General features: G+C 38.0%; 2 pseudogenes; one reads left to right on the forward strand and one right to left on the reverse strand.

The window, feature by feature from the left end:
* Positions 1-3,472: 3,472 nt before the first annotated feature.
* LOC149988557 (dynamin-related protein 4C pseudogene) lies at positions 3,473-6,130 on the reverse strand (annotated as a pseudogene).
* A 1,722-nt stretch (positions 6,131-7,852) lies between these two features.
* Positions 7,853-10,510, forward strand: LOC149988558 (dynamin-related protein 4C pseudogene; annotated as a pseudogene).
* Positions 10,511-13,857: the final 3,347 nt, after the last annotated feature.

Consider the following 13,857-nt stretch of genomic DNA (forward strand, 5'->3'; position numbering starts at 1 on the left):
TTCTAAATGAAGTTTATCATAAAATCTTCATCTGTAGATAACTTCTTATATAGAACTCCAATTTACATGGTTAATACCATCTTGAAAAGCCCTAGACTAGAATTCTAGCATGGTATTTGTTTATTTTTTTTATAATTTTATTCCAATTTGTAATTTTCAGAGTACTTAACTAAATGAACTACAAATGCTAAAAATCAAATCATAAAAATATGTAACTAACTTGTTGTATTATTGGATTAATCTTAATTATTACATCATTTTATTTTTCTTATCTTATAGATGATTTGCATGTCGACATCAATTAATATTGGATTCTAATCTAAATTATAATCTAATTAAATCCAATTTAAGTGAGGGGAGAAAAATCCACTCACATTTTGGTGTGTTTGCCAAGAGTCCCCCTTGGTGTTGTTGCTTGGAAGATATTTATCTTAATTTTTGCATTTACTAACTTTTCTTTCTCAATTGTTTTGAGTTTTGCTTATTCTTGTGTTCTTATTGGTTATTCTATTTTCTATCTTGTATTGTTGTGGACTTCTTTGTTTATGTTTTTGGAGTTAAAGCTGAAAATACTATGGAGTCATCATGGAAGGATCACAACATGAGGTAAGTTCTTTATCCTTCTTCTAAGCTAGCCTTTAGGTTCAAATATTTCTATCTTAGGTGGTAGATATAGAAAGAGCATACTGATCGGGCATACTAATCGGGCATACTAATTTGTATCCTTGTCATACTTATAAAAGCAAAACTTCATAGATTTGATTATGAAGTTGATCTACTTACTTCCTTGAACCACACAACTTCTTGACATAGATTTTGAACTTCTTTCGTAGCTATAGAATTAATATTTCCATGGTTGATGCCACTAATGCATGAAATTTCTATTCTAAAAGTATCGACAAATATCTGAAGATCTGCAATAGTTGCAAATCTATTTTCACTTCCACCAAGTATAGCATCCATGATTTTTTCTTCTATTTCAAATAATTTAACAAATCCAAAAGTCAAATTACAAGAAGATAATCTACAATATCTAATATCAAATGAAAATTTTCACAAAAAATGATAATCTGCTCTCTTCAAGGAAAAAAGATTGGTATTAGAAAACTCAGTAGTTTGTTTAAGGGTGGATAATGCACAACCTTTAAAATACAATAATAGAAGTAGAATAATTTACTTATTTCTAAAATAAGATAAATACAATAAATTAGTATTTTATCAAACTATCAAGGATATGCACATCAAAGAACTAAACTATCAATATACTCTTGTGACACTCAAAAAGACTAAAAAATCATTCAAAGATAATATAGTATTAAAATAAAATGGCTATTGCCAAAGATAAGAAGACTATTAAGTCTTGAAATAAGACTAAAGACTAGAAAGGCATTGACAAGAGTGAAGAAGGCTTACATCTTGCATCAATATATACACTCAACTAAGAGCTATATAGTGATACCATATTTGACTTTTAAAACATGTTGACTTTACAAGACAAGCATCTTAAATTGCAAAGCAAGTTTTTCATATGTATGGCACATAGTCAACTTGTCTTGTAAGCTACCAACACATGGTTAACTTATCAACTAAGTTTCTATCCTACTAATTAATTATAAACAAATATAAAGTCAAAGTTACATCTATGAAGCTTCTAAGAAGTTTTTTTAAGAAATATTATGAAATAAATCTACTTTTATCTACTATTTAATCATATAGATAAATATCATAGTAGATATGTATATTTGTAACAATTGCACATGATTCCAATAGCATAGTTCTTACTATAACTAAAAAAACATATTTTTTGATCCATTGTAAATTTTGGCAATTATACTTCTCATTTTGTAATTATACTGCATCTTTAGATAAGGTTGGGTAATATGCTTAGCTTCTCCACAATATAAGTACAAATCTTTTTAACAACTTTAAGTCTATTTTTACTTTGTGAAGAGTTTAACATGTATCATATCAATTTGTATTACTTTCGGCCTTGATAAATAAATTTTGAAAAACTTTAGAGTTGTTATTACTTAAATTATTTTTCTTAAGCCAAATCTTTGTTCTTGATGCCTTTAAAATAATCAAGTGTCACATATAATGGATTGAACATTAAATTGTTTCAAAGATTTTACTTTTGGCACTGTCATTTTAGTCCATGTTGAAAGCAAGGTTTTGGAATTTAGTAGCATATATGATGGCTAATTGTGATTTTTACCATAAAAATAAGAGCTTGGTCTTTGCTATTCTTTCTTGATCACTTTCTCTAAATGTAGTCATAAACACTTTTAGAAATGAATTCAAATCATAAAGGATTTACAAATCTTTTTCCATTAAAGAAGCAAACCAAGAAAAATACTTCCAAATAGAAGTGCACCTATGAATCCAACTTAAGAAAATTCATTAGGATATTTAGAAGAAATGTAACTTTAGATAGATCTTGATTTATTACAGAAATCTTTGAAATTTTGATCTTGTTCCATCAAACTTCTAGGGCATACTAACCCTAGTCTCTATTACACTTGTAGAAGCAAAACATCATGAATTTGGATGTGAGGTCAATTTAATTGTTTTCTTCAACTACACAACTTTTTAATATAGACTTTAAACTTCTTCTATGAGCATAAGATTAGTATTTTTGTAATTAGCACTAACAATGCTTAAAATTTCTACCCTAAGAGTGTTGATAAGATCGTAAAGATCTACAATAGTTGCAAATCTATTCTCACTTTTACAAAATATAGCATCCATGCTTTTTTCTTAAATTTCAAATAATTTAATTAATAGATAAGTGAAATTAAAAGAAAGTAATTTATTCTCTTTAAGGAAAAAACCTATGTTAGATTTTTTTTTTTTTTTTTTTTTTTTTTAAAGATAAGTAATCTACATCCTTCAAATAAATATGTATATCTGTGACACTTATTGGCATTGTAAATACGTTGGCTTATTATAAAGCTATAGGGATGTAATTGACTTTTATGTCTCCAATAATTATTTTCTCTCAAATAAAGTGATGTTTGAGTTTTGTATAATTTATGTGTACATGAAGAACTAGATTGTGAACTAACTTGATGCAGTTTTGGTTGTTGCTTTGCAACAATGTGGATTGTTCTTCACTCATTTTTAGTTTTGTGGATAGGCACAGTAGATGCACGATGTTCATAGCTACTTCTGTAAAGGCTAGGTTTATAAAATTAGTATCAACAGAGGAGGTTAACGGTTTTGCATCTCCGTATTTATAGAATAAAGCATAATTGAAAGTCCCCTTAATATATCAAAATATGTTTCTTACAACTTTTATATTCGTTTCTTGTGGTCAAGTGAGATACTTACTGAAACATCCTATTGCAAATATCAAGTCAAGCCTTGTATTTGTAGCTCAAGTTAAGCTGCCAGTTATGCTTTTGTGTAACTTAAGAATGATGAGAAGAGATTTCACCTCTGCTTGTAATTAAATACTTGGACTCATCAAAAGTTTGAACAGATTTTAGTTTTTCATATCATATTTCTTTAGAAGATTCAATAGATAACCACATTAGTGAACAAAATCACCTTAGTCTACGTACACTAATTCTACTGCTAGATAAAGTGCCATCCTTCCGAAACCTAGACATTTAAAATTCTACTTTGAGCATAAACTTCACTTTGTCAATTTCACGCTGATTGTCTCTGCTGACAAATAAGTCATCCACAAAGAGTAGAAACACTGTATAACTCTTCAGCACAAGTAAAAAATGGAGGTTTGAATCAGAGGTGCTCCCTTCTAGAATCAGATTTCTATTGAGGTAAGCATATATGTCACTATTTTAAACAAAAGGAGCTTGGTGCAGCCCGTACAGGGCATGATTCAACCGAGCGACCTTCTGTTTTGCGACTAACAGGTACGTGAGCCATTGTATTATATATAAATCATAAACTGAATACAAAACTGAGGCTGGAAATGAACACACTCTCATCGTATTCGGCAACACCATTTATGAGGGAGGATGAACGAGAGTCAGTCATTCTGTTGTCCTGGATTACTCCTCCACATTCGTTCCTTCTCCCCCAAGCCCTGAGCCCTGTTTGGACTGGGACACTGCACGATACACTCAGTGATCCTCCAAAATCATTCCTGCAGCATCAATCAAGCTGCAATCATTCCTGATACAAGCATTAGACTCTTCTCCAAAGTATCGATGCGCTGCTGCAACCGGACGCGACGGCCGATGATTTTCGAGTCTTGCTGCATGAGAGTCCCTAACTCTTCCGGGGACGAGAACGCTTGCATCATCGTTAGCTCCTGAAGGCGATTCACTATCGTCCTCTGCAGTGCGTAGCGGATTTCCAAGGGTATCTCGTCTGCGAGGCGTTCGTGCATAATTTTCGAATACGCTGCAATGCGGACCTTCATTTCCCATGCCTCTCGGTGCCACCCTGTCGCAGGTACTGCTTCGTTAAGAATCAGCCCCTCACGGATAGGTCCAACATCTAGTTCGATATATGCTTGGTTTGAGCGCCGAGCTTTTTCCACAGCAGAATTTATCTTCGCGATAGTGTCCAAGTAGGAGGCATTCGTTGTGAAGATGACCGTTCTCTCTTTGGCCAACATTCTCTCGACGAACTCCACAGTTGTCGTTTTGGTCTCATTCAGGACTTGGATTGCAAGCTTGTGGTGCCTGTCCCTCAAGTGAGGGTAGGCTTCAAATATAAGACTTTGAACATGTAGCACAACTTCGGCGGCATATTTGAACACTCGGTCCACGAGGAATATGCACGTCTGGGTGATGCTATCGATCTGTTTCTTCACCAACTGGTGCAAGACCGTGTGAGGCAGGAAGTCGGGAAGGGCCACTCCCTGATGCTCCGAGAACATCTGCCTAATCTCGTCAGTTTGGGATGGCTGGGACAGCCGCAGCCCAGATTTGCCCAGGTCTTCAGCAAATTTCGTGAATTCCTCGTGCAATCTTGCTGTGTAATGAAGAGTACAATCGTCGGGGACCAGACTGAAGTCTCCGTCCCGAACGACCTGAGTGAGCATGTTTAGCATTTCATTTTGCAGTCGTAAGAAGACCGCGACGGCCTCATTAACGCTGTCAATGCTCCTCGGAACATTGCTCATCTCCTGACGCCGCTTCTGGAGCGCTTCGTGTATTTGATCGCGGATGCGAGGTAAGCATCCCCTCACCATGTCCGATTGTATCTTGACGAGCCTTCGCGCAAGGGTGGGAATGCCAACCATGCTTCGGTCTATGTTTCTGAGGTCCGGGTGGTCATTAAATAACTCTAACTCTCGACACCTTGCCACAGCTATGCTGTCATCGGCAGGTGTGCGGTTGCGCACGCAAACATAACCGAGACCAATGCTGACGGCATCCGAGGTCACTTTCTCGAACAATCCCTCCGGCGCTTTATCTACCTTCGTGACAACCGCCAGCGTGCGCACGCCCTTTTTGTCCACAGTCTGAGATAGCCGGATGGACTCGCAGGTGGAAAAATCAACCTCGGCTGGGAGGACGTTCAGGATTATGCTCTCCTCGGGTTTTATGTAGTGCATTATCATGTCACGAACCTGCTCGTAAATATTCTCCGGCTGCCCATGAACTGGTACACGTGTAATGCCGGGGAGATCCACCATGGTAAGGTCGGGTGCGTCCGGCTTTCGAATGTGCAGCGAAATCGGAGTGTTTCTGATGTTTTTGTTGCTGCCGGCAAGGTCATCCGTAGCGGCATTGATAGCTGCTTCGATGTCGTCCTCTGAGTTGATTCTCATTTCTTTGACATTTTCATACTCCATTAGAATTTTGGAATCCTGTTCGGAGAGGCAAGACTGGAGTCGAAGGATGAGAGGCACCCTAGTAGCAATCCCCTGCCCTCGAGGCAGCGTGATACCTGCGAGTGACTCGAGCACGCTGCTCTTCCCGCTGCTTTGATCGCCGACGACCACGATCGTTGGTATGTTCACGTTCTCCTCCGTGATACCTTGCGTTCGGAGTTTGTCCAACACATCTAGTATGGGTCGTATTTCCGAGTGGAATGAATTACGAAGTGCCTCTGGATCGTAACTTTCGATCGGGTTCACGTTGCTCACGCTAGAGACCACCAACATGTTGTTGATCGAGTCATTCATCGTTAATTCCGACTGTTTCGACATGTTCAATGTTTTATATAAATCGGACTTGGAAGGAAACTGGATTATTGCCCACCGGATTAACAAAAGAGAACCACGGTCTGACGTTGTGAAGAACAAAGAACGTCGTTCCAATACGATCACACTGCGAAATCGTGGAGGTAAGATAAAATCAGCGCACAGCACAACAAACCTCCTTAAAAAACTTGCATCGAAGGCTACACAATGACCATCCAATTGTGAGGTGCACAGCTCACGTAAGCTGCCGTTTCTGCGGCGAGGCTTTGCAATTCCAAAACGGAACTGGCATCACAGGGCAGACAGGGCCACTTTCTGCATTTTCTTAGCCAGTTGTGTGCCAAGGCTACCAGAGCTGGAGTAATATCCAAGTTAATCTAGTTGATTACAGCTGCGACGGACACCGCACAATCAGCAGGGCGTTAGTTAGTTAGTTGGTTAGTTAGTACGATGGGTACGGAACTAAAATTAGTTACTGCGATGGGTTTGCGCGCACTCAGTGAATAGAAATAACTCGAGATATCCTTCTGTGAAGAGGAAGTACATTCGAGAGGAATTGTTGGAAATGAATGACGCACTTCCTCTTCTGCGTGTTATCCAGCTGTGATGGAAACGAACAGATCTAGTTCTTATCCACCCTGTTACGAATGCCCAACTGCACCGTAAAAGGCAATAAGATCCACTACTGCGGTAGGACATTCGGAGCCACTATATATAGCCAGCAGCATGTCACACCAAGTCATCCGTTGGAAACAATCTCAATTCGGAACACCACTCAGGCCGAAGCGAATGATATTCCTTTGCACAGTAGTATTTGACTAGCGCTGAACCTCCTTGTTCATCATCTAGGACTCTCTCTCGCAACGTGTTCTCTCCGAGACGATAGCTGACTGGAAGGAAAGCTGCATCCGAGTTGAACTGATCAGTAGACTTTGGAGAATCAGCAGCGAGGGGCTTGTGCGAACAAATCTCCTGCAACGATAGTTCACTGACCGTCAGCGAGGTTGCGATTTCGAGGTTTTCCTTTGCAGAACCGCCTTGTGACATCAGGTTCACCTTCTTACCGAGACTAGTATAGACATTGTCGCCCATTCTGATTCATCTCTGTGTGCATGTAGCACAGTACCAGTGGTTAGTCGACCCCAATGGTGGGGTATTTCTCCACTTTTGTTTCCGCGGTGGATAACTTCTAGACAAATACTGGGCCACGGAAACTCAAGCAAGTAGATGCTCCACTGATGATCAGAGGGGATAGAAACAACTATTCGTCTCAGCCATGTCAAATGTCTTCAGGCAGGTCAACTTGTGTCCTCTCCCTGCTGATGGTGCGGTGTCCTTCGCAGCAGTAGTCAACTAGATTAACTTGGATATTACTCCAGCTCTGGTAGCCTTGGCACACAACTGGCTAAGAAAATGCAGAAAGTGGCCCTGTCTGCCCTGTGATGCCAGTTCCGTTTTGGAATTGCAAAGCCTCGCCGCAGAAACGGCAGCTTACGTGAGCTGTGCACCTCACAATTGGATGGTCATTGTGTAGCCTTCGATGCAAGTTTTTTAAGGAGGTTTGTTGTGCTGTGCGCTGATTTTATCTTACCTCCACGATTTCGCAGTGTGATCGTATTGGAACGACGTTCTTTGTTCTTCACAACGTCAGACCGTGGTTCTCTTTTGTTAATCCGGTGGGCAATAATCCAGTTTCCTTCCAAGTCCGATTTATATAAAACATTGAACATGTCGAAACAGTCGGAATTAACGATGAATGACTCGATCAACAACATGTTGGTGGTCTCTAGCGTGAGCAACGTGAACCCGATCGAAAGTTACGATCCAGAGGCACTTCGTAATTCATTCCACTCGGAAATACGACCCATACTAGATGTGTTGGACAAACTCCGAACGCAAGGTATCACGGAGGAGAACGTGAACATACCAACGATCGTGGTCGTCGGCGATCAAAGCAGCGGGAAGAGCAGCGTGCTCGAGTCACTCGCAGGTATCACGCTGCCTCGAGGGCAGGGGATTGCTACTAGGGTGCCTCTCATCCTTCGACTCCAGTCTTGCCTCTCCGAACAGGATTCCAAAATTCTAATGGAGTATGAAAATGTCAAAGAAATGAGAATCAACTCAGAGGACGACATCGAAGCAGCTATCAATGCCGCTACGGATGACCTTGCCGGCAGCAACAAAAACATCAGAAACACTCCGATTTCGCTGCACATTCGAAAGCCGGACGCACCCGACCTTACCATGGTGGATCTCCCCGGCATTACACGTGTACCAGTTCATGGGCAGCCGGAGAATATTTACGAGCAGGTTCGTGACATGATAATGCACTACATAAAACCCGAGGAGAGCATAATCCTGAACGTCCTCCCAGCCGAGGTTGATTTTTCCACCTGCGAGTCCATCCGGCTATCTCAGACTGTGGACAAAAAGGGCGTGCGCACGCTGGCGGTTGTCACGAAGGTAGATAAAGCGCCGGAGGGATTGTTCGAGAAAGTGACCTCGGATGCCGTCAGCATTGGTCTCGGTTATGTTTGCGTGCGCAACCGCACACCTGCCGATGACAGCATAGCTGTGGCAAGGTGTCGAGAGTTAGAGTTATTTAATGACCACCCGGACCTCAGAAACATAGACCGAAGCATGGTTGGCATTCCCACCCTTGCGCGAAGGCTCGTCAAGATACAATCGGACATGGTGAGGGGATGCTTACCTCGCATCCGCGATCAAATACACGAAGCGCTCCAGAAGCGGCGTCAGGAGATGAGCAATGTTCCGAGGAGCATTGACAGCGTTAATGAGGCCGTCGCGGTCTTCTTACGACTGCAAAATGAAATGCTAAACATGCTCACTCAGGTCGTTCGGGACGGAGACTTCAGTCTGGTCCCCGACGATTGTACTCTTCATTACACAGCAAGATTGCACGAGGAATTCACGAAATTTGCTGAAGACCTGGGCAAATCTGGGCTGCGGCTGTCCCAGCCATCCCAAACTGACGAGATTAGGCAGATGTTCTCGGAGCATCAGGGAGTGGCCCTTCCCGACTTCCTGCCTCACACGGTCTTGCACCAGTTGGTGAAGAAACAGATCGATAGCATCACCCAGACGTGCATATTCCTCGTGGACCGAGTGTTCAAATATGCCGCCGAAGTTGTGCTACATGTTCAAAGTCTTATATTTGAAGCCTACCCTCACTTGAGGGACAGGCACCACAAGCTTGCAATCCAAGTCCTGAATGAGACCAAAACGACAACTGTGGAGTTCGTCGAGAGAATGTTGGCCAAAGAGAGAACGGTCATCTTCACAACGAATGCCTCCTACTTGGACACTATCGCGAAGATAAATTCTGCTGTGGAAAAAGCTCGGCGCTCAAACCAAGCATATATCGAACTAGATGTTGGACCTATCCGTGAGGGGCTGATTCTTAACGAAGCAGTACCTGCGACAGGGTGGCACCGAGAGGCATGGGAAATGAAGGTCCGCATTGCAGCGTATTCGAAAATTATGCACGAACGCCTCGCAGACGAGATACCCTTGGAAATCCGCTACGCACTGCAGAGGACGATAGTGAATCGCCTTCAGGAGCTAACGATGATGCAAGCGTTCTCGTCCCCGGAAGAGTTAGGGACTCTCATGCAGCAAGACTCGAAAATCATCGGCCGTCGCGTCCGGTTGCAGCAGCGCATCGATACTTTGGAGAAGAGTCTAATGCTTGTATCAGGAATGATTGCAGCTTGATTGATGCTGCAGGAATGATTTTGGAGGATCACTGAGTGTATCGTGCAGTGTCCCAGTCCAAACAGGGCTCAGGGCTTGGGGGAGAAGGAACGAATGTGGAGGAGTAATCCAGGACAACAGAATGACTGACTCTCGTTCATCCTCCCTCATAAATGGTGTTGCCGAATACGATGAGAGTGTGTTCATTTCCAGCCTCAGTTTTGTATTCAGTTTATGATTTATATATAATACAATGGCTCACGTACCTGTTAGTCGCAAAACAGAAGGTCGCTCGGTTGAATCATGCCCTGTACGGGCTGCACCAAGCTCCTTTTGTTTAAAATAGTGACATATATGCTTACCTCAATAGAAATCTGATTCTAGAAGGGAGCACCTCTGATTCAAACCTCCATTTTTTACTTGTGCTGAAGAGTTATACAGTGTTTCTACTCTTTGTGGATGACTTATTTGTCAGCAGAGACAATCAGCGTGAAATTGACAAAGTGAAGTTTATGCTCAAAGTAGAATTTTAAATGTCTAGGTTTCGGAAGGATGGCACTTTATCTAGCAGTAGAATTAGTGTACGTAGACTAAGGTGATTTTGTTCACTAATGTGGTTATCTATTGAATCTTCTAAAGAAATATGATATGAAAAACTAAAATCTGTTCAAACTTTTGATGAGTCCAAGTATTTAATTACAAGCAGAGGTGAAATCTCTTCTCATCATTCTTAAGTTACACAAAAGCATAACTGGCAGCTTAACTTGAGCTACAAATACAAGGCTTGACTTGATATTTGCAATAGGATGTTTCAGTAAGTATCTCACTTGACCACAAGAAACGAATATAAAAGTTGTAAGAAACATATTTTGATATATTAAGGGGACTTTCAATTATGCTTTATTCTATAAATACGGAGATGCAAAACCGTTAACCTCCTCTGTTGATACTAATTTTATAAACCTAGCCTTTACAGAAGTAGCTATGAACATCGTGCATCTACTGTGCCTATCCACAAAACTAAAAATGAGTGAAGAACAATCCACATTGTTGCAAAGCAACAACCAAAACTGCATCAAGTTAGTTCACAATCTAGTTCTTCATGTACACATAAATTATACAAAACTCAAACATCACTTTATTTGAGAGAAAATAATTATTGGAGACATAAAAGTCAATTACATCCCTATAGCTTTATAATAAGCCAACGTATTTACAATGCCAATAAGTGTCACAGATATACATATTTATTTGAAGGATGTAGATTACTTATCTTTAAAAAAAAAAAAAAAAAAAAAAAAAATCTAACATAGGTTTTTTCCTTAAAGAGAATAAATTACTTTCTTTTAATTTCACTTATCTATTAATTAAATTATTTGAAATTTAAGAAAAAAGCATGGATGCTATATTTTGTAAAAGTGAGAATAGATTTGCAACTATTGTAGATCTTTACGATCTTATCAACACTCTTAGGGTAGAAATTTTAAGCATTGTTAGTGCTAATTACAAAAATACTAATCTTATGCTCATAGAAGAAGTTTAAAGTCTATATTAAAAAGTTGTGTAGTTGAAGAAAACAATTAAATTGACCTCACATCCAAATTCATGATGTTTTGCTTCTACAAGTGTAATAGAGACTAGGGTTAGTATGCCCTAGAAGTTTGATGGAACAAGATCAAAATTTCAAAGATTTCTGTAATAAATCAAGATCTATCTAAAGTTACATTTCTTCTAAATATCCTAATGAATTTTCTTAAGTTGGATTCATAGGTGCACTTCTATTTGGAAGTATTTTTCTTGGTTTGCTTCTTTAATGGAAAAAGATTTGTAAATCCTTTATGATTTGAATTCATTTCTAAAAGTGTTTATGACTACATTTAGAGAAAGTGATCAAGAAAGAATAGCAAAGACCAAGCTCTTATTTTTATGGTAAAAATCACAATTAGCCATCATATATGCTACTAAATTCCAAAACCTTGCTTTCAACATGGACTAAAATGACAGTGCCAAAAGTAAAATCTTTGAAACAATTTAATGTTCAATCCATTATATGTGACACTTGATTATTTTAAAGGCATCAAGAACAAAGATTTGGCTTAAGAAAAATAATTTAAGTAATAACAACTCTAAAGTTTTTCAAAATTTATTTATCAAGGCCGAAAGTAATACAAATTGATATGATACATGTTAAACTCTTCACAAAGTAAAAATAGACTTAAAGTTGTTAAAAAGATTTGTACTTATATTGTGGAGAAGCTAAGCATATTACCCAACCTTATCTAAAGATGCAGTATAATTACAAAATGAGAAGTATAATTGCCAAAATTTACAATGGATCAAAAAATATGTTTTTTTAGTTATAGTAAGAACTATGCTATTGGAATCATGTGCAATTGTTACAAATATACATATCTACTATGATATTTATCTATATGATTAAATAGTAGATAAAAGTAGATTTATTTCATAATATTTCTTAAAAAAACTTCTTAGAAGCTTCATAGATGTAACTTTGACTTTATATTTGTTTATAATTAATTAGTAGGATAGAAACTTAGTTGATAAGTTAACCATGTGTTGGTAGCTTACAAGACAAGTTGACTATGTGCCATACATATGAAAAACTTGCTTTGCAATTTAAGATGCTTGTCTTGTAAAGTCAACATGTTTTAAAAGTCAAATATGGTATCACTATATAGCTCTTAGTTGAGTGTATATATTGATGCAAGATGTAAGCCTTCTTCACTCTTGTCAATGCCTTTCTAGTCTTTAGTCTTATTTCAAGACTTAATAGTCTTCTTATCTTTGGCAATAGCCATTTTATTTTAATACTATATTATCTTTGAATGATTTTTTAGTCTTTTTGAGTGTCACAAGAGTATATTGATAGTTTAGTTCTTTGATGTGCATATCCTTGATAGTTTGATAAAATACTAATTTATTGTATTTATCTTATTTTAGAAATAAGTAAATTATTCTACTTCTATTATTGTATTTTAAAGGTTGTGCATTATCCACCCTTAAACAAACTACTGAGTTTTCTAATACCAATCTTTTTTCCTTGAAGAGAGCAGATTATCATTCTTTGTGAAAATTTTCATTTGATATTAGATATTGTAGATTATCTTCTTGTAATTTGACTTTTGGATTTGTTAAATTATTTGAAATAGAAGAAAAAATCATGGATGCTATACTTGGTGGAAGTGAAAATAGATTTGCAACTATTGCAGATCTTCAGATATTTGTCGATACTTTTAGAATAGAAATTTCATGCATTAGTGGCATCAACCATGGAAATATTAATTCTATAGCTACGAAAGAAGTTCAAAATCTATGTCAAGAAGTTGTGTGGTTCAAGGAAGTAAGTAGATCAACTTCATAATCAAATCTATGAAGTTTTGCTTTTATAAGTATGACAAGGATACAAATTAGTATGCCCGATTAGTATGCCCGATCAGTATGCTCTTTCTATATCTACCACCTAAGATAGAAATATTTGAACCTAAAGGCTAGCTTAGAAGAAGGATAAAGAACTTACCTCATGTTGTGATCCTTCCATGATGACTCCATAGTATTTTCAGCTTTAACTCCAAAAACATAAACAAAGAAGTCCACAACAATACAAGATAGAAAATAGAATAACCAATAAGAACACAAGAATAAGCAAAACTCAAAACAATTGAGAAAGAAAAGTTAGTAAATGCAAAAATTAAGATAAATATCTTCCAAGCAACAACACCAAGGGGGACTCTTGGCAAACACACCAAAATGTGAGTGGATTTTTCTCCCCTCACTTAAATTGGATTTAATTAGATTATAATTTAGATTAGAATCCAATATTAATTGATGTCGACATGCAAATCATCTATAAGATAAGAAAAATAAAATGATGTAATAATTAAGATTAATCCAATAATACAACAAGTTAGTTACATATTTTTATGATTTGATTTTTAGCATTTGTAGTTCATTTAGTTAAGTACTCTGAAAATTACAAATTGGAATAAAATTATAAAAAA

This window comes from Physcomitrium patens, chromosome 7 (genome assembly GCF_059467195.1).
Source record: "Physcomitrium patens ecotype Gransden chromosome 7, ASM5946719v1, whole genome shotgun sequence".
Classification (NCBI taxonomy): domain Eukaryota; kingdom Viridiplantae; phylum Streptophyta; class Bryopsida; order Funariales; family Funariaceae; genus Physcomitrium; species Physcomitrium patens.